We start from the raw sequence: 15,785 nt of genomic DNA, 5'->3' as shown, positions 1-15,785 counted from the left end.
TTTGTAGACCAGGCTGGCCTCGAACTCAGAAATCCGCCTGCCTCTGCCTCCCGAGTGCTGGGATTAAAGGCGTGCGCCACCACGCCCGGCACATTTGAAATTCTAATGAACATTGCAAACTTACCTCCAAGAAGTTTCCATTCCTGACAATGGTGTGTAAGGTTTTCAGTTTTCCCAAATCCCCTTCCTACTGGCTAGCACTGACTTTTAAATGTCTACTACCCCTTTACAGGTTAAGGGGTAGTAAATTACATGTTTCATTTTATTTACATGTAAATGTGTAGAAGTACTGAATGTAAAGCTTGGGTAGATTTTACAACAAATAATAGCTGCAGACTAAGATGAATCCAAGTCACATTAATAGTGTAACTGGGGGTGCTGGTATTGCTTGACCCATAGGGATTTCAACATTGGGTATACCATGCCACGTGTCATCGAGGCATACTTATCTGCCACACATTTAGAACATCCGAGTGCCTTTCTGACAGTAGAAGCCAGGCTTTGCCCATGTGAGAGAAGTGCTGAGCCACACCCCCAAACCATTAGATCTCTTCTTTCCTGACACCTCTCTGATCAATACGTATGGACCACATTTTATGTAGGGTTGCTTATGGATCTGATCTACCCTATGGATAAAGTACAGAGGTGCAATTAGTGTCTAAACGTGAGTATGCAATAAAACTAACATATAGGTAGCTGTAACAAACATAGCAAAGTAAATGTTGGGGCCAGCCAGCATGGCTCAGTGACAGGTGTTTGTCACCAACCCCTATGATTCTGATCCCTGAAACCAACATAATGGAAGGAGAGAACCAACTACCACAAGTTGTCTTCTGACTTCCATGAACAATCTATGGTACATGCAGACAACACACACCCACTAAATAAATGTAAGAAAAAAAAGGTAAATTTTAGCATTTGCTATCCACAAAGATATCCTAGACATTCTGGGATTTTTCCTTAATGTGGTGGTTTGAACAGGAATGGCTCCCACAGACTCATATATTTGAATGCTTGGTCGTTAGGGAGTGGTACTACTTGAGAGTGATTAAAAGGCATGGCCTTGTTGGACAAAGTGTGCTACTGAAGGTAGGCTTGGGCTTCAGAAGTCCAAACTGGGCCCAGAGGTTCATTTTCTTCCTGCTACCTTTAGATTTAGATGTAGAACTCTCATCTACTATGTCTGCCTGTATGCTGCTGTGTTCCCTAACATGAGGGTAGGGGACCTCTGGAACTGAAGGCAACCCAGAATTAAATGCTTTACCTTCTAAGAGTTGCCATGGTCGTGGTGTCTCTTTACAGCAATAGGACACTGACAAATAGACTTAAAGAGTTTTTTTTAAATTTATTTATATGCATGTAAACATGCCTGCATAAGTTTATGTGTTTATGTGTTACATGGGTACAGGTGTTGGATTCTCTGGAACCAGGCTGCTGCTGCTTTTTCTCTTTAAGCTTTTTGTATAGGGCACTGGAGGTTTATGTGCACTAAGTTTATGTGCCCGAAGACGCCAGAAGAGCACAATGGATCCCCTGGAGCTGGACTTAAGAGATGGCTTTGAGTCACTTAATGTAGGTCCTGGGAACCCAACTCTGGTACCCTGTGATGCTTAGATGTTATAGTTGAATAGTACTTTGAATTCCAGCTCATTCTGCCGCTACCTCCCAAATGCTGAGACTGCAGGTATATTCTACTCTACCATGCCTGGCTATTGGGTTTAGAAAAACAAAACACTAATTCAGGCACACAGACTTTGTAAGGGCCGGCATAAATGAGATGACCTCTGTTCTTAAGTGCCAATTCGCCCTCAGAGGTTCAATGCCTGTGATGATAACTTTAATAATAACAATGACTGAAATAAGCTTTTCACATTTTCTTACCCAATTTTCTTCATGACTACCTCCAGGTAACAATTTTTTTCAAGGAGAATCAAATTATCTCTAACAGGGACTGTGATCTTACTACCCTGATAAATCAGTAGCTATCATTATAAAAATAAGTACCATAATTTATCTGTCATTCTAGAAGGATTTTAGCTCAATACTGATAAACCAATAAACTTCTACCCATCCCTGCTTTACTTTCAAATAAAATTTACATTGACAAGATAAAGGAATCCTTCAGGCTAGTATGGAGTCAAATGTTCTTGCTGCTTTAACATCCACCCACAGGCCTGTGCTAGTGAACACACACAAATGCCCCTGCACATCTTCCCTATGTCAGAGACTGAATAGAGAGAGAGAGAACAGGAAGTAGGAAAGAGCAGGACCTCGGTGAGACACAGGTTAAAACTCAGCTATAATTTATATTTTGATCACTCAGCGCCTTTCCTTTGGGGAGCTAAGCAGCAGATACAGCATCGTCCTAACTCTGCCTCAGCAGCACTGCCCTCCCACTGAGGAGCAGCCACTGGCCCAGCAAGAGCAGCACAGCCTGGAGGCTTCTGAAGACAATGCTGGAAGCCTTGGATTCTACTGGAGTGGGAGCAGTAAAGACCGGTTTCCTGAGCTCTAAACTATGCAGTGCCCTGCTAGTCCTCCCAAATCCCACAGCACAGGTGGGAGTGCAAAACAGCACACAAACTATCAAACTGAGCCACGGGCAGTAGCTATGGGTTACAGAAGGTCCTAACATTTCTATAGCTAAGGAGGGCATGATGGAAAGGGAGAGAGACACATACACAAAGCCTTTCACAACATGCAAAAATTAATTTTTACTCTGCTTCTCTTCTGATGTGCTAGGCAGCATTTGCCCCCATTCATCTGTCAGCACCCCCTGCGTGGAAAGCACGGGGCAGCAGCATTTTCACAGTGAGGCTGGGAGAGATGCTACTCGAGTGTAAATTACTAATTAGCTCAAAGGAAGACAAAGAGAAAAAATACCTGTCACAGAATGCTGTTTACAACTTGACACACTATAAAAACAACACTGAACATTCCCGAGGAGCCCTTACTTTCCAGACTTCTATTAACATGTGAATGGGAAAGGAATGGTATTATAGTCTTTTAAAACTGTCCATGTCTCAGAAACAATAACACATGACTAGAAACAATGCTTCCCAAATAATTTGTAATTTTCCCGTCCTTATGAAAGGGAAGTGTTTCTAATTATTACAATCAGCTTTTACAAGGAGCTATATTTCATAGCTCTGATAACAGCTTAAAGAGGAGAAAAGGAAATGGAGCCCACAAATTCTGTGTTTCACGTTAGTCAGAAAGCAACTAACAGCCCTCTGACTTCAGTTTGACAGGTCTGTCTGCATTCACACATTTAACGTCCTAGACTGGAGACTGTCTAGAGGTGAGATTGGGGTCAATTCATTTCCTCAAGTGATAACAACGGAAAAGATTCAAAATTTAGGTAGGAGGTGGTGGGCTATGTTATTATTTCCATAGATCACCTCAATGTAAGGCAGACCAATTTGTATGACTCCCAGTCAACATTCCAGAAGCAGGACCCTGCGTATGTCAGTCTTTTCCAGCTCCTTGAAGCTGCATAAAGGTCTTCAAGATAGAAATACCACCTCAAATATTTCATGGAATGGCTTAACAGCTGTTTCTCACACAGTGCAAAATTAGTAGCTACTATGTCCTAAGGATGCAACACAATTTTTTGTTACTAGCAGGGGCCTACACATCTGTCATTTACAGGTGACAGAATCTTTCCCAGCATCTGCTAAAGAAAGCACACTGTATAACCTTAAAAAGTCCTCCTAATATTTATTTAGGTTTCTTAAGAGAAGGTCATACTTTAGCCCAAGCTGGACTGAAACAATCTAGCACAGGCTGACCTGGAATTTATGGTAATCCTTCTGCCTCAACCTCCTTGATTGCTGAGATTCCAGGTTTTGAACTAATACCCCTGACTTCTAAGTTCTATATTGACATTACTTTACCCTGAGGGCTTTGACTAAAATAAAATGTACACCAAACTGATTCCCTTTCATTTTTTTACAAGGTATTTGTTTAGTTTTGAGACAGGGTCTCTCTATGTGGCCCTGGCTGTCCTAGAACTTACTATGTAGACCAGGCTGGCCTCGAACACAGAGATCTTCCTGCCTCTGCCCCTTGGGTGAGGCACCACACCTGACCCCTACTTTATGTGCATGAGTATATTTGCCTGTATGTATGTATGTATGTATGTGTATGTATGTAGCACATGCAAGCCTCATGATGTTGAAAGCCGTATGAAGTCATAGGATTCTCTAGAAATGAAGTTATAGGTGATTATGAACTGCCATGTGGGTGTTGAGGCCCCAACCGGGTCCTCTGCAAGAGCATCTCTTAACCACTGAGCCGATTTATTTATTTATTTATTTATTTATTTATTTATTTATTTATTTGGTTAGTTAGTTTGTCAGTCAGTTTTGGTTTTTGAGCCAGGGTTTCTTGTGTAGCCCTGGCTGTCCTGGAACGTGAATTCACAGAGATCTGCCTAACTCTGCCTCCCGAGGGCTGAGTTTTATATTACAGTGTGTGCCACCATGCTGGGAATGTTATTTTTATGTACGTGTTTGTGTGTGAGTGCGTATATATGAGTGTAGATGCCCTTAGAAACCAGAGGTGTCAGAGGTCCCCATAGCTGGAGTTACAGGTGATGTAGAGCCACTCAGAATGAGTGCTGAGAACAGAACTCAGAACCTGCGCAAGAGCAGTAAGCACCCTTTACCACCGAGCCAGCTCAGTCCCTTCCCTTTTCATTATTAAGACAAGTGTGTTTATATTAATTTTCTCCTATGTTATTTGTTTAAACATTCTTAGCAATGATAAAGCAAATTAGATAAAAACAAGCTGCGAGTTTGAATGAAGGCACATAAAAATCTCTTCACGTCATTTCTGCAACTTCCCTCAAGAATGAAAAACTAATAAAACCTACAGCCATCAAAATATAGTTTTGCAGGTCAAGGTAGTGAGAGACCAGGAGTTAGACAGACAGGGTGAGTGGACTTAGCTAGGTAATAAAGTTGCCACATTTCCAAGATGGCCAGCTTCTTCCTCACCCTCCAGACCTGAGACAAGCAGCTTTAGTCTCCGCAAGTCTCTGCTGATGGACTGGTTCAACAAGTTCAAGGTCAGGTCTACAGGTGGCACTCGAGAGTTAGGGGGCCAATCAACCCTCCTGTCTGTCCTCAAATTGATGGAGCCTAAGGGAGGGAAGGCTTTGGAACAGCAACCCCGGAGCAGAGACTGCAGTTGAGCCTCTACTCTGCAGCAAGCCTCTTCTCTGGGCCTGCCTGTCACCTGCGTTTTCTCACCCCCAGCATATGCCTTGTCCATTCCGTGTGTGGTGCTTGAGCACTCCAGGTTTCTCTGCTGCTCCCTGTTGCGCTTCCATTTTTCTTGCCTTGTAGTTCTGAAACTGACAGAGAAAAACGAACCCAATCCAGACCCCTTCACTGTATCATTTTAAAACCCCTAAACTGAATCAGTACCACAGCCTACACTTACAGCACTTGGAAGGTGTAGGTAAGAGGTTCAAGAGTTTCAGCCACATAAGACCCCATTTCAAACAAACTTCTTAAAAAACCTCACCTACAGAAGCCCTTCCCCATTGGTCCTGTCACAGTTTACACACTCAGCTAAGTTAAGCACTCAGTAGTCTCAGTAGTCTTTGCTTTCTATCAGTTTGCAGAGTTCAACTCGGTAGCCTAGGTTGAGCTAGAACTTACTCAGGCTGGTCTTAAACTTATGGGTAATCCTTCTGCCTCATTCCCCCATGTGCTGAGGCTGTAGGTGTGAACCTCTATACTCCGCAAGCTATGTTTTCAATCTTAGTGAGTAAACTGATTCATGGCACCAGATGAGAGCAGAGTACTTAGTACATTTTTTAGGTAGGCATACATAAAGAGAGAATAAAGAAGAAAATAAAATAGCAATGTTCTGAACAGATTTTTACTTATGGATAGCTAAATGGTACTTTCAACTGAGGAAAAATATTTTTCCAACTTCAAAAGTGGACAGGTAATTTGTAACACAGTAAGGTGCTAGAAAGCTGGTTTTTTAATACACCTTTGCAATATGAGTATTAGATGTCGTCACCTTGTGACACAGGTCCTAGGCTCACCACTAAGAATTCAAGGTCAGCTGAGGGGTGGAGGGTACATACCTTTAATCCCAGCCCTCAGGAGGCAAAGGCAGGGGGAATCTATGAGTTCAAGGCCAGCCTGGTCTACAGAGTAAGCTCCAAAAGAGCCAGTGCTACACTGAGAAAAAAAAAATTCAAGGTTATCCTTTTCCATACATACATAGACAGTTCCAGATTTTAGGTAGAGCTGAGCTATGTGAAATTTATCTTCAATAAAAAAGAAATGGAAAAGGAGAAGGAGGAGGAGGGAGGAGAGGAGGAGAAGGAGAGGAAAGAGGATGTTTCAGAACAGAACCACAGATCATGTAAAGATTGGAAAGAAGACCCAACTATGAGGACTAATCTCACAGTTGAGATCCCTAGTTTTCACAGGAAAAGCCAGACAATTGGCATGTATCTGTAACTTTAGCACTGGGGAGGCAGAAAGGACAGACTCCTGGAGCTTCTGGCTAACCAGCCTAGCTTAGGAGGTGAAGTCAGGACTCAGTGAGAACCCTTGTCCCAGATAAGAGGTAGGGCATGACTGAGGAAACACACACTTACACCTACACACATGTGCACGGGCACACACAGACTGAGGAGCTCAGGGGTATAGGTGATAGAGCTTATGTACATGAAGCACTGGGTACAATCCCCATCTCCAAATATAAAATAAAATTAAAAATAAGTGTATCATTGAGATAATAATTGATAGAAATAGTATTTGTGCTGAAAGAGTATTAATAACCAAATAAATCTATCTTTGTAGAAATAGGGAAGTCACTTCATCTCAAAGGACCCTTTGCTTCAGTACAATAGTTTAAGAGTTCTGCTTCAGAACTGCTGTGAGGAGTTGGTTTACGACAGGTTCCAGACAGGTGCTGGTACCTGAGAGTCATGCAACTCGTGACACCTTCTGTTACCAGTCTGCTCTATCTAGTAGGTTCAAGGCTAACTAGAGATATACAGCAAGACCTGTCTCAAAACAACACAATATGGTGAATACAGCTAAAATGTAACACTGGAGTCCTTTTTAGCAATAGTGTCTGAATTAAAAGATCATTCATTTTCAGCCAGGAATGGCAACCTACTGCTTTAGTTCCAACAGAATGGAAGCAGAGACAGGCAGGTCTCTGTGAGTTCAAAGCCAGCTTAGTCAACACAGTAAGTTCCAGGCCAACCAGGGGTGCATAGTGAGACCAGTCCCATAAACAGAAAAGATCATTCATTTTCAGTTCTAGAAATGTGTGCTGAAAGCTGAGAGCGCTGTTCTTGGTAAGAATATCTGCCCAGCACACATGATACTCTGGAGTTCACCACCAGCACAGAGGAGAAAGAAAGCAGGGAAGGAAAGGAAAAGGCAAAGGGAGAGGGAGAGGGAGAGGGAGAGGAGACAGTGTGAAGCAACCATGCCCAGAGAGAGGCTTTGCACATGATACCAGTGTAATGGAAACAAAAGGCCCCGCTCAAAGAAGCTCCTTCCTTTGACTGAGCTTGTAGTTTGTATTTTCAGACACACAGACAGATCACCTTTAGACAACTGCATCATAAAAATGACAATACCCAGCTCAGTGTTTAAGAGCACTGACTGCTCTTCCTGAGTTCAAATCTCAGCAACCACATGGTGGCTCACAACCATCTGTAATGGGGTCTGATAACCTCTTCTGGCGTGTCTGAAGACAGCTTCAGTGTAGTCATATAAATAAAAATAAATAAATCTTTTTAAGAAAGACAATACCTTAAACAGAGTATAACATAATAACAGCCCAAACACAGCTACACAGGCATGTGCACATAACTCATATAAACAGCCATCTCATAGTAAAGATACTCATTTTCAAAGTTAATATTTTCAGACTAATCTCAATTAGCAGCAAAAAATATAAACATTTTTCTATAAGTTGCTAAAATTACTACCTATCTTGAATCTGCCTAGCAGAAGCCAGAAAATAAACCATGAACTATAAGCTTGCCCTTAGCATAACTAACAGTTAATCCAGAGTTCAGATTCTAAGTCACACACACACACACACACACATACACACACACACACACACACATTTCTGATATTCACATATCAAAGGTAAACCTTGCTAATGCCAGAAACCTAAGCTTTGCTACATATGCAAATATCCACCAAACAAGGGCAATCTAAACTCACACAACACTGGAAAAGGAGGCTAGACTTTTCTCTTTAGAGAATACACTAATCCCAGAGGTGGGGATTTGCAGATCCGTATGTTTGTTTCAGACAGTCTCGTGTGACCCAGGCTGGCCTCAGACTCACTCATGTGGGCAAGGCTGACCTTTCTACCTTGGGAGTGCTAGGTTAACAGTTTTGCCCCACCATGCAGTGCTTGGGAACCAAACTCAGGCCTTCATGAATGCTAGGCAAGCCCTCTATCAACTGAGCTCCATCCTCAGTCCCTAGACTAGGGGCTGTTCGGACCGACCTTGCACACCGGAGACAAAAGCTCCACCGCCAGTAACACTTGCAACCTCTTGAGGACGTCAGTAGCACTGTTTATCTGAACGTACACCAAGGAAATCACCCTGAGAACCAGACTGGAGTGATGGGTCAATGGGTAAGAGCCCTTGGCTGCTCTTCTCAGAAGACACACATTGCATTCCTAGCACCCACACACAGATGGAAAGCGTCTGCCACTCCAGTTCCTGGGAAATCTGACTATGTCTTCTGCAATGCCCCTCTGCAGACACCAGGCATGCATGTGGTATACAGACATACATCCAAGCAAAGCACCCATACACATACAATTTTAAAAATATTCAAGAATAGTTTGTACCCCTGTTCCCCAAAAAGAAATTATACATTACTTTTTACATTATCAAATATGAAGTAAATACTCATTAATAGTCTTAGTTAAATATAATCACTTTGGAATGAAAAATCATTAAAATACACTACCAGCCAGGCGTGATGGCGCACGCCTTTAATCCCAACACTTGGGAGGCAGAGGCAGGCAGATTTCTGAGTTTGAGGCCAGCCTGGTCTACAGAGTGAGTTCCAGGACAGCCAGGGCTACACAGAAAAACCCTGTCTCGAGGAAAAAAAAACAAAAAACAAAAAAACAAAACAAAACAAAAAAAAACCCAACACACTACCAATAAAGAATACGCTTAAATTGTCCCCAAATTCTCATCTCCCCTTTAATTTCCAAAATGGTCTTATAGAGCCAGAGAGATGGCTTAATGGGTAAAAGAGCTTGCCGCCAAGCCTGACAGTCTGAGTTCAATCCCAAGTACACAAGTGATGGAAGGGAGAGCCAACTTCCACAAGTTGTCCTCTGATTTCCATAACTGTTCCACATACATACAAATAAATGTAATTATTTTCATTAAAAATGAGCCTTACAAATAAAAGGGTTCTAAAGAATATTAATATGCCCTTCCTATTCACAATCATACAACAGGCAGAGGGACCGCAATCTTATCTTACAGAATTTTTTCATAAAAGGTACTCATAAATCCATTATGTAATCTAAAATATGAGTCCACGGCTCTAAAACTCTCCACAGCTCTGCAGTCCACCTTTCTCCATCACTGTCTGAAGATCTGGGGAGTGAGTGAGAAGTTACGCCACGAAAAATGTCCCACACAAAGCTGCAGAGCTGTGACTTCAGACTCCTGCTCAGTAAACTTCCCTGGTTAGTTCGCTTGCTCTCTCTCTCTCTCTCTCTCCCTCCCCCCCCCCTCTCTCTCCCCATATTCTTCAGTTGCTGAAAACAATTAGGCAGAAATCTGTCTGATTAATGAAAACCAAACGAGCCATGTCTTTCTCTCCCCAACGGTGCACTCTTCAATGAGACGCCCTGGCGCTGGCCCTGGCCAGCGTTGTCAGCTCTAAAACTGCTCCTCCACCCACCCCAGCTACCACATCCCATAGGCACATTGTAAATAAACACAACTCATTTACCCTTTAGCACATTAGTGAAACCAAGAGGTTTTCAGCACCCAAGGCTGCCAATCTTTCTATCCCACAAGAATAAAATCAAGTAAAAAATGGGTCTCATCTTTTCAAAGTGGACATGAAAGTGGATTTTCAGGCAATGAAAGGTGGAAACTGGATCTAAGACTCCTTGAGGAGAGAAAAAGGTTTCTGGAATTTCCTACTATTAGGGACAAAAGGACTCACAAATTCAATACACATTTCTCTTAACAAAGAACTCCTATGCTGCACCCCCACCTGGTCCCCCACTTCTCAGTCTTTACCCTTGTTTCTAGGTCCCCTCTCACTCACCATGGTTCCTTATCTTCTGCACCAAAGGCTCTCTACTTCAGATCCTTCACAACAGCGTTTGTGCCCTGCCCCTTCCAGACCTTCTGGGGCACCTCAGGGCAAAACATTCGTTTCCCACTCCTGTGCAGCCCACCCCAGTTCTATACCCACCAGGACTTCCCTAGCTTCCCTTAATCTCCTTTCTCTTCCCCCACTCCCCATTCCATCCTTTAATTCCCAGGACCCATCTCTTCGTTGCTCATCCCCTCGGGTTGCTTTAAGGCCAATCTTTTGACTCCACTATCTTTACCTTGCTGAACCTCTTCAACAAACAATTCCCCAGTTTCCCCGTCCCAGCTCACCATCATTCCTTCCACCCCGCTTCTAGCGTCCTTTCAGCGTTTTTTTTCTTTTTCTCCCAGAACTGTCCTATTAACGCCCAGCTCTCAGCTCGCTTCCCGTTAGCCCTTCCTTCCACTAACGCTGCGATTCTTGATCCCACCTGGTAGTGATCCAGGTCTCCCGCCTCCCTCACTTTACAGAATTTACACCCCTCACCAGCTACCTGGTCGATCCCACCCCAGCGGCTCCCAGCCCTTCAGCTCATCCCCAGCTCCGCACTAGTTCACACCCTTGTCACGTCTGGCTCTTAATCACTCTCTCTCCTCTACTCCCAACTACTACCCCGGCTTGCTCCTTCCTTGTCTTCCACTTGCAACTCTTCTGTCCCCGGCACCCCTCACCCCCAGCACCTCCCACCTGCCAAGCCTTGCCTCTTCCAGACCCCGGCTCCTAGCCCTGACCCCGGATCCCTCTTCCCAGTCCCGGGCTTCCTAACCTCATCCCGGGGCCAGCCTGGGTTTCTTTCTCACTCCACTCTCCGGCTTCTAACCCTTTCTCTCCTAATCCTCCTCATCTCCTACTCAGCAAAGCACCCCGCCCCAGCCTGCCTTCCCCTCTCTCCCCTCAAACCTTTCACCCTCAGAACCCAGACGTCGCCCACCCCGCCAAAACGCAGCGTCCGCGCGCCGGGGCTCGCGCCTTCGCTGTCGCCGCCCGCCGTCCCCGCCCCGGGCGCCCGGGGCCCGCCGGCGTCGCGGTCCCGCCCCCTGCCGCCGCTCCTCCCGCCCGCTAGGCGCGCGCCGCCTTTGTCGCCCCTCACCCGGTGTGTGAGGGGATTTTTTTTTCCTCTCTCTCTCCCTCTCTCTCTCTCTCTCTCTCTCTCTCTCTCTCTCTCTCTCTCTCTCTCTCTCTCCTTTAAAAGGGGAGGGCCGGCATGCCGGGGCCGCGTGTCCCCGCCTCCGACTGTCTGCGCGAACTCCCAGCCGCCGCGGCCCCTCACGCCCCCCGGGCCGCCCCCTCGGCCGCTCCGCCGGCCCTCCGCCCCCTTCCCAGCTCCCTCCCCTCTCTATTTACCGCCATCGTCAGCACGCGCGAGCTGTCACCGGGGCGCGAGACCAGCGGGCGGACCACGCCCCTTATCGCCCATTGGCCCGCCTGCCAGCGCCCCGCCCCCAGGTCCCGCAATGCGCCAACGGCGCACCTCCCGGCCGCGACCCGGGGCCCCCGCGCCCTTTACGCAGGTTCGTGCCGCGGGCACCGAGTTTCGGGGCAGCGGCTGTGGCGGGCCGGCGCGAGAGGCTGAGACGCGGCGCGGCGCGAGTCACCCGCAAAGTTTGGTTGAGGCACGGAAGGGTACAGAAGAAGGTTTCTAGACAAAGAGGCTCTTAAAGGTACAGAGTCTACTGTCTGGCCCTCCTCCTTAAAGGGCCAGGCACTTTTCCGAGCTCCCCACCCCCACCCCTACGACCCTACGATCTGTAAAGGTAAAGGAATTCGGCATACCCTGCGGCTTACCTTCAGTACGCTCACCGCTCCAAAGAGGCCTTTCCCACTTCCGGGTATTTTTTTTTTGGGGGGGGGGGTTGTCGTTTTCTTTTCGGTGTAGCAGCAGCCAGCGAACCTGGGGGTCCCTGAGGCAGCATTTTGCAAACGTTACTCTTGGCGCCCAGACACACACACACACACACACACACACACACACACACACACACGGACTTTTACCACGGATGACTCAGGCGGCGTTCAGCCGTCTTATGACATCCTCTTCGACGGGACAGAAAAAGGTTCATCGCTCCCCAAATGGGGACTGGGAAATAAATCAGACCTTGGTGGCAGTGGCCCCAGGGACTTCCGAGAGGGATAAAGTCCATTCTGAAACAGAAAGACTCCCTTTGCACGGTAGGCAAGCTTCCTGGGTACACTGGCCTGCCAGACCTTGCGGGGGAGGGCCCCTCCAAATAAGATAAACGATGTTACAATACCCAAGACAGCCTAAGGTGACTGAAAACACTTTTAAGAAAAACAAGAAGAAATAAACGTGTATTATATGTTACAGTGGTTCAAGGATTTATGTCTGTAAATATGAAGGAAGCAAAAAGGGCAAAAATTTAAAAATTTTTTAATAATTTAAAATTTTTAAATTTTAAACAATTTCGGATGTGGTTGAGCAATCAGTAGGCAGAGGCAGGAGGATGGCACTGAGTTCTTATGCTCTTTAGATTGCATAGTGAGTTCAGGGACAATTCTGGATAAGAAACAAGACCGTGTCTCAAATGTGGCACAGGAGAACTCAAGTCCTGGGAGAGGACTAAGGCCCTGGGTTCAGTTCCCATGCTGGAGGGAACCCTGCAGTGTAATTCAAGAAGTCTCCGGACTTGAGATTTCCTAATTAGAGCCACAACTTAGTGCCTCTCGTTGTTGTCCCATTTAACAGTTCTCTTTCGGAATTCTAAGTTGTGACTCCTTACAAAAGTGAATAATAAAAACCTTAAAAGGTGCCTTTCTCCTCTTGCCCAGTTCCCAACAGCTTTCTTGGAGAAGACAGAATCTTAGTCAGTGTTCCTTCCCTAACAAGGTGTTTTTCTGAGTGAGGAACTTGTGCACTTCCAACAGCTAGAAGGAAAATCAACCCACCAGTGTGAGTACATACTACATCGTTGGTTCTTGAGGTCTGTGCTGCCTGGAAAGTGCAAAGAATCTTACGAGCCTTCCAGAGGGTCTCCGAGACCCAAAGTAGTTTTAAAATAATATGGAAAATAATTGCCCTTAGTTGTTTGACTGTCATTTACACTGACAAGAAAAAAGGCCCAATAAAGGGCTGGAGAGATGACTCAGTGGTGAAGAGCACTGACTGCTCTTCCAGAGGTCCAGAGTTCAGTTCCCAGCACCCACATGGTGGCTCACAACCATCTATAATGGGATCCAATGCTCTCTTCTGGTGTGTCTGAAGAGAGCGACAGCATACTCACATAAAATTTAAGTCAGAAAACAACACACAGGAGCAATAAGGGCAAACCATGATGGCACAGTGGGTAAAGGCGCTGCCAATCAGTCTGCCTTCCCACTTCTATCCACTGGATGCACGTGCTTGAAGAGCACAAGTTTTTACAAGATATCCTCCATCCTCTGTGAAACAAATTGTGTGTGTGTGTGTGTGTGTGTGTGGTTTAAGGTGGTGGTGGGGCCTAGATGGTTCAGCCTATGAATCACTTACCACCAAGCCTGACCATATGGATTCGATTCTGGGACTACATGGGAACAAGAAGTGATGCCCAGACATTGTCTTCTCAGGGCAGCATGCATGTGCCCAATCACACACGTACAAATAAAATGCAATTAAAAAAAAAAGTTGTAGAATGAACAGTGAATACCTGTTGCCTTAGCACAGAAGCCTAATCAACTGTAGGAAAACCACAGAAGCATCCACGTGTTCTTGGATGGCACTATATAAACACATATGTTTTAAGACATGTATGTTTTATATGTGTGTGTGTGTGTGTATGTGTGTGTAATGTCTCACTTGGATCTCAGGTTAAACTCTAATAAAAGTTACTAGTTCTTTTTTTTTTGTTTTTCCAAGACTGAGTTTCTCTGTATAGCCCTGGCTGTCCTGGAACTCACTCTGTAGATCAGGCTGGCCTCGAACTCAGAAATCCACCTGCCTCTGCCTCCCAAGTGCCGGGATTAAAGGTGTGCGCCACCGCTGCCCAGCTAAAAGTCACTGGTTCTAGGTAAACATTTCCCCAGGTATGGAGGCACACACTTAGGTCCATTCAACAGTTCATGGTCTATAGAGTACCAAGTCAGCCTAGGTAAGTAAGATTCTGCTTAAAAACAAAACAACAACATCAAACTAAAAACCCAAGGAAACCCAAAACTAAATATATTTTGTTCTTTATTGCTTTTGTGAGGCAGGGAAGATCACTTGAATGATCTCTGAGTTTGAAGTGAGCCTTGTGTACATAGTTCCAGGCCAGTCAGAGGTACACAATTAGGCTGTGTCTTAAAAAGAAAAACACTTGGTTGAGCAGTGGTGGCACACACCTTTAATTCTAGCACTGGGAGGTAGAGTGGACCTCTGTGAGTACATTAAAGAGCCCCCAGACAGGCTGGAAAGACGGCTCAGTGGTTAACAGCACTGGCTGCTCTTGCAGAGGACTTCGGTTCTATTCCAGTACCCACATAGGTGCTCAGGACCAACTGTAACTCCAGTCTCAAGAGATCTGATGCCCTTGTCTGGATCAGGCATGTATGTGGTACGCACACATATATCCAGACAAAACCAATTTTAAAAGAAAGAAGAAAAACTCAGAGACGGCATCTTCATGTTCACAAATTTCCCTTTCAACTTCTCTGCTACATGGAAAGCAGGCATTATTCCCAGTATACAGATTCAACCCAAAGAACAGATTTAAGCCCAATGCTATAGCCAGCTGCCAGTCAGCTGTCTCCTAAAGTGGCATCCCTTCCACTGGCAGCCCCAGCATACCTGCCACAACCCCAGCCTTGCTTTTCCTACACAAATAAAGGTTCCCAGTGCTATCTCCAGCTCCAGGGTAAATGTACCAGATTCTCTTTTTGAAGTCATTGTGAGCATCCCAGCACTTGGGAGGCAGAGGCAGGTGGATTTCTGAGTTCGAAGCCAGCCTGGTCTACAGAGTGAGTTCCAGGACAGCCAGGGCTACACAGAGAAACCCTGTCTTGAGAAAAAAAAAAAAAAAAAAAGGATCCCTCTACGCCTTAAATTTATAAACATAATCCCAACTTCCATGCACCTTAAACCTTGAAAAAGTTGCACAATGACAACTGTGTCCTACAGTGTTCTAAGAAGCCCCACACAAACTTTCGCGTGAAAGCCAGAGGACACACTGTCCTCACTAGTCACAGTTCAGTTCTGGTGCCTCTGCTGGCAGAGCCATCACCTGCTCCATTATTAGGTGTTTTGCTTAGCAAGTTTCTTTCAGTGCTGCATTTCCATTCACTGACAAAGACCACTCACATGGCCATTCTTCAGGTTTGATCTCATGTCTAAAGCCAGTCAACTGTGAGCTCCAATGGAAAAGATCAGGAATGGAGGGTCTGAAGACACAGCTTGGCAGTTAAGAATGCTTGCTGCTCTGTCAGAGGACCTGACTCCATTCC

At 45.4% G+C, this 15,785-nt stretch overlaps 1 protein-coding gene across 4 annotated transcripts in view; it reads right to left on the bottom strand.

Annotated features, from left to right (window-relative positions):
- The window catches only part of Usp49 (ubiquitin specific peptidase 49), a 71,297-nt gene that overhangs the window by 43,121 nt on the left and 12,391 nt on the right, over positions 1–15,785 (bottom strand). The window contains exon 1 of one of the 4 annotated variants that reach the window (XM_029531281.1): positions 12,159–12,265. The exons of 1 other annotated variant lie outside the window; for it this stretch is intronic. The gene's annotated coding sequence lies outside the window, so the exon portion shown is untranslated. Of the gene's footprint in view, positions 1–10,322; positions 10,613–11,717; positions 11,753–12,158; positions 12,266–15,785 lie in introns of those variants that run through there. 2 more of the 4 variants (XM_029531280.1, XM_021217709.2) reach the window with 2 other exon arrangements.

Source organism: Mus pahari, chromosome 18 (genome assembly GCF_900095145.1).
Source record: "Mus pahari chromosome 18, PAHARI_EIJ_v1.1, whole genome shotgun sequence".
NCBI classification, from domain to species: Eukaryota; Metazoa; Chordata; class Mammalia; order Rodentia; family Muridae; genus Mus; species Mus pahari.
This window is presented reverse-complemented; position numbering and strand designations above follow the sequence as displayed.